A 6000-nucleotide genomic window follows, 5' to 3' on the forward strand; every position below is an offset into this window, starting at 1 on the left:
CATATTTAAAAAGATATATTTTTTTTAATGTACGCAAATCTGAAAAATATTTTCTCAAGTGTTTTAATTGAAACGGTGAAAACTTATTGCTGTCTTCTATTATACCAAAACCAAAAAAGAAAAGTACCACATATCACTATAATTTAAAGCCTTCAATAGTAACATATAACATAATGTTGGGTCTATTAATCCATGTGATTTTTTTCCCTGCCATCCTTTAGCATTTCATTTGATCACTTGAATAATTGGACATGTGCTGTTTTTATGTGAAATGATGTTTTATCTCATTTCTGTGTTAAGTGATTGTTCATTCAAATGATATAAATTTTAAGATAAAATATTTGATATTAAAGAAAAAATCAGATGCATAAACAAGGCTAAGTTTTTATCTGTGTGTGTTTGCAAACAGTGTTTGAAGAAATACTGCTTACATTCTCTATTTGTGGAAGTTAACAACTATTGTTTTTTTTTAATATATATACAAGAATATCCTTGGAAATATTTTTTCTTTACAGACTCATTTCCAAGACAATAAATAATTTATTCTGATCATAACATAATAGATTGTATACATCACCTTAAAAACAGTAGGTAAGCTATTCCATAAATAGCAAATATAAACTGCTTTTGCCAAAAAGGATCAAGAAAAATTAATGGAAAAGCTTTGATTAAAGCAGCATTATAAATTTGGCTTATAAAAATTAAATTGATTGTCTTCCTCTATAATAATGTATAAAATATACTGTTTTATGAAACAGTAATAAAGCATACAGAATAAAAAAAAAATATGAAGATGAAGGGTAAACAAAATTGATACAAAATAAAATAATTTTTGAAGCTGTTTGATAATAAATATTCGACTACCTGTTCAAGAACACATTAAACAAGTATGCAAATAAGACTGCTCAACAGAGAATTTTTTTTTAATATATCCTTTACTTCATGAGTCAAGTCTTAGTAATTTTGGGTTGAGAAAAACGAACATGACAAAGAAACATTTTTATTAGCTCTAGTTTCTGTGATATACAATAGGTTAAAGTATTTTATTTTAACGGATTAAGAGAAAATGATATATTTTAATTAAACATTAAAATGTTTAACAACATAGAAAGCCCTTTTGACATTTTTTTAATTACAGTTACATTCTAAGAGTTCTTAGTTGATGGAAGAATACCTGACGGTTGGGTCTGAAGAAAATCATATGGTGGCTTCATGAGATTGTTGTCTTTTGGCTTTCCACTTGTGAGTTCCGGTGCATCCCTACACACAGACCAGCAGTAATCTGCAAGCATTGCTTCATACCAATGGTCCTGATATGGTTCCATTACAGAAATATCCTGATGGAATCTTTCTTCGTATTCATCACTGACAACTTGACAACTAGGTGGGAAAAAGTCCTGGTGTGAGTGGAGAAAATGTATTTTAAGGGACATGTTGCATTTTATTTGATGGTATTTTTGCAGAAGTACTATCACCAGCTGACTGTAGTTTTCATCTCTTTTGTTACCTAAAAATCCACGAATGACTCCCTTTAAGGCTTTCTTTCTTTACCCTCCAAAATTTGGTCAAATGCAGGATCCTTTAAAAGTTATTGAGTTAGTGGCCCAACAACCTTCCTTAACTTTTGCATCAGTTAATGTAGGAAATTTGTCTTTTAAGTACTTAAAGGCCTGTCCTTCTTGGTTCATACTTTTGACAAAATGTTTCATCAAACCCAGCTTTATATGAAGGGGTGGAAAAAAAGAAGAACATCTTATGGGCCCATGAGAGGCTCGGCAATGACATATTTCTTGCAGGCCAGTCTGCTTGAATGTAATGTGATTTCCTACGCCTACTGTCCCATATACGTAAAACGCAGCAGTATATATAGTGTACCCCTATTGTATTCCTAAGGATGTAGCAATGACTTAGATTGCCACAAATTTTCCACTTGTGTTCAGCATATTTGATGTCGATCTAGTTTGCATAAGTGAGTTACAGGAATAGAAGGAAGATTGTTGTCTGTTGTGAAGTAATACAGCTTTCAAACTAAGCTTGGAGGAGTCTACGAATAGTCTCCAATCAGTTGGATCGTGATTAAATTCAAACATTTCATCAAGCCATTAATGTTACAACTAACAAAAAGATTGTTTTTCTTCTCAAAAAAAGAAAGCAGATCGCTATGACAACATCTTTACTGTTAGACGCTTACATCACATCGGAGAAGATTTCATTGCTGTAGTCTTGACCCTTGAATTTCTCCTTCAACAAATCAAGGTCTCAAATGAGATCACTCAATTCCGTTTGACTTAGTCTGTGTGGTTTATCATCTTTTTCGTTAAAATTAGTGTCATGGGATGTGGAAGGCTTGGTTCTTCTTTTTCCACAATGTCTTCATTTTCTACTTCAAGCTTGTAATTTTGGGGTGAAGTAGGAACTGGTAAAGTATCCGCATGTGGAATAGGTCGAATAGCAGATGGAAGATTAGGGTATTGAACTGTTCCTCTTTTCTTCATTAACAATCCATCCTGCCTTTATAGGTGGGGTCAAGCAGAGAACAGTTATTTGTATGGTTTGTAGACTCCCACTAAACCATGTGAACAGCAAAAGCCGTAGATCATTTTTTATTTTTCAGCCATTCTCGTAGTGTAACTGAACAAGAGTTGGAACATATATGTGGAGCCCATGACTTCATGTGATCACCTTCATACCAAAATACCAAAAACAATGGCGTCAGATTGCGTTTCTGTGACGAAAATGTTATTTCACCACAAATGTAACAAAAATTATTCTCTGAATTTACACATTTTCGTGGCATTTTGATTTAACAAGTTTTTCACTTCAAAACCACTCTGAATAAATTCTGCACTAATTACAACACAAACAATATGAAAGTCACAGCAACAGTAATAATATTTATAACATACAAACAACTGAAGAACGTTGTTTTTTCATTTAACAGGTGTGACAACTCCAGAAACAAAATTACCCCTAAACTAAAAATGTAAAAAATAACAAAATGTAAAGGTAAAAAATAACATGTCATTGTATCTCCAAAGCAAGAGCTAATGTGACATTTTTATGGTGATTTTTGAATTCAGCACATGGAAATACAAAAGAATGAGGAATTTTTGAGGCTGAAACATTTTCATTGTTGGGCAATGTAATTAGATCAAGCTAATTAAAATTATTTAACTCATTAGCAGAGTAATGTATTTTCTGTAAAATAAAATATTTAAATTTTAATTATTAGTCAAAAGAGTTTTAGATAGTTAGATTAATTTATTATAATAAACTGAAGGTCCCTTGTAGACTGAAGTGTAACATGAAAATATTCATAATTCTGATGTCGTGATTTTATGTTTATTTCATTTTTTCTGTACAATTGTACCTGACAGTTTTCACAAATCTCATTAATAGTGCTAAAAATTAGTATTAATTTTTATGTACATATCAATCATAATATGTTTATGTATAAAAATACAATAAATTACAATTAACTACTTACAAAGATTAAAATTTAAATTATAATAAATTAATCTTTAAAATTTTTTTTTAACAGAATAAAAACTCATCAAACATTATTTAAATTTTGATTTATGATTTTATTGCATCTAACAATTTTGTATAGTTTGGAAGACATAAAGTAAATAGTTAGGCAGTAATATATTTTTTTTGTAGGAAGGTTGACAGTGAGTAGATAGTAGAAGTTAGCCAATCTTGTTATATATATTTGTAAATATAGGTGGTAATGGATAGAATGTCATTATGTATGGTGGTAAGTGATGTCTGGCAAATAATGAGAGATTAAGAAGAATGGACTTTGTTTTTAAAATCTATTTTTTAGATCTTATTTATTTTCAGTTTCAATATAAAATGAAAGGTCTTTTTCCTATAACAAAAATAATATTTTTGTTCTTATAATGAATTTCTTTCCCATAATATTTTATTGACATTATTTCATGCAAATGAATATTGTTTTTTTTTTCTTTAATCAGTAATTATAAATAAATAGTTTAATATATATATATATATAATCCTAGCACCAAACCAAACTAAGATATTATAGTCCAGATCTATGTAATCATTCCTAGCCAAAACAAACAAGATTCAAATAAATTCTCATTTACTTCCTTATAAAAAAAATTGAACATGCTCAAGTAAATAAGAAGTATAACTAGAATGTATTTTAATTTACTAATGATATGATAATTAATTTTACTAATGATCGACTGTAATTTGAGAAGCAATCAGTTTTTTTACTCCATGCTTTTATTTGTTTTTTCTACTATTCATAGTGCTAAATTATTTATTTTTTTATTTGTAGTTTTTTAACTTTTTTTTTTATTCTTTTGTTATATAGAATGATAATATGCACATGAATTATTTTTCTTCATCAGCTAGATAAATGGAATCATTAGAAGAAAGATGTGAAGTGATTATTAATGGATTTAATACTATGACTGCAAATTATTATTTTATTATGTATTTATATATATATTCTATATATTATATATATTTACCTTTGTTAGTATAATACTGAAAGGGAACTGAATGTATTGATGAATAAATTTTGTATACCTTTTATTTAACCAGATTGCCGAAAATATTCTGATATAAAAGTAATTTCTGTAATAATTAATCGGTTATAGTTCTATTTGTTTATCTAATTGTTATTACTGTTATTCTTATTATAGATATTTATTTAATTTCACTTGTGGATGTTGAAACTAATCATGTTTAAACTATATCTGTTCATAATTTATTTAAGAATAATTAATTTTCGATGTTATATTTATTTTTGTTAACTTGAGAATATAAATAATTTTTTTGCAATTATAGTAGTCTTTTCTATTTGTACAGTCAGTTTTCTTTATATGCATTTTTATTTAATATTAATGTAGTATTAAAAAGTAAATGGTGTAGAAAATATATTTTCACAATTATTTTTTTAGACTAATGTAATATTACAATATTATATAAAATAATAAACTATAGTATAAATCACAAAAGAAAAACTTCATCAAAAAAGTTATCCAAGTGATCGAAGTAAGAAGAAAAATCAAAAAAGATAACTTGTCTATTTTATTTTTGCTTTTTTTTTATTCAAGTATTATGTTACTTATGCTGAGTTTTAAGAAGTCTTTCTTCTTTTCTTAAGGAACAATAGTATTTTTCTATAAAGATTTTAAAGTTTCTGTTGTGTAGTAACTGTTCTGCCTTGTCTAATTACTCAAACCTTGTCAAACTTTAATATTTTTATTTTCAACCTCTGCCTTAAAATGCATGCTATCAATTATTGTGTATTAGTAAATAAATGCTAAGCCAAATCTTTTAATTCTTTGAAATTACTGTAGTGCAATTCTTTAGTAATAAAATTATCTCTATTTTTATTTAGCCCACTGAGCTAGTCTAGTTTTAATTCATAGTCGCAAATCTGTTGTTTAATTGCTGATTTTTTAAGTCAAAGGTTCTGAGGTTCAAATCCTAGTAGTTATTTGCTTTTATACGAATTTAAATACTAGACAGCAGATACTGGTGTACTTTGGTGATTGGGATTCAATTAACCATATATCTCAGGATTGGTCAGCCTGATTCTGTAAAAGACTATACCTCATTTACATGTCATACATATCATCCTCATCTCATTGTGCCGTGGGGTAGTTGCTTATTGTTCACTAGTTGAACAGATTGGGATAGTTGAACTTACTCATTAGGAAAATAAATAAAATAATAAATTTTTATTTCTTTTTCAATGACCCTATTGGAATTAGTTGAATTTTCTTTGCATTCTATTTATTGGTGCATGATTAACAAATTTGCTGGCATTCTGCATAAAATCACATTCCATGTGAGATTGTCTAATCAAGTGACTTTGTCACATTTACCTCTAGATGGGTGAATTTTTTTTTATTTCATATAACAATGGGATGGGAAAGGATTTAAGAAGGAAAGCAGTTTTTACTAAAATGTAATCCTGGCACTACATGTTAAAAAAATAGTACAGTTAACAGGACCCAG

The 6000-nt window shown here is 28.2% G+C and overlaps 1 protein-coding gene across 7 annotated transcripts in view; it reads left to right on the forward strand.

The window, feature by feature from the left end:
• Crag (DENN domain-containing protein Crag) overlaps positions 1-4818 on the forward strand; it is a 213106-nt gene extending 208288 nt beyond the window's left edge. For 4 of the 7 annotated variants that reach the window (XR_012756754.1, XM_075368648.1, XM_075368690.1 and 1 more), the window contains one exon: positions 4343-4818. The gene's annotated coding sequence lies outside the window, so the exon portion shown is untranslated. Of the gene's footprint in view, positions 1-1138; positions 1385-4342 lie in introns of all 7 variants that reach the window. The other 3 variants (XR_012756753.1, XR_012756750.1, XR_012756749.1) reach the window with 1 other exon arrangement.
• Positions 4819-6000: the final 1182 nt, after the last annotated feature.

The sequence above is a fragment of the Lycorma delicatula genome, chromosome 1 (genome assembly GCF_047948215.1).
Source record: "Lycorma delicatula isolate Av1 chromosome 1, ASM4794821v1, whole genome shotgun sequence".
NCBI classification, from domain to species: Eukaryota; Metazoa; Arthropoda; class Insecta; order Hemiptera; family Fulgoridae; genus Lycorma; species Lycorma delicatula.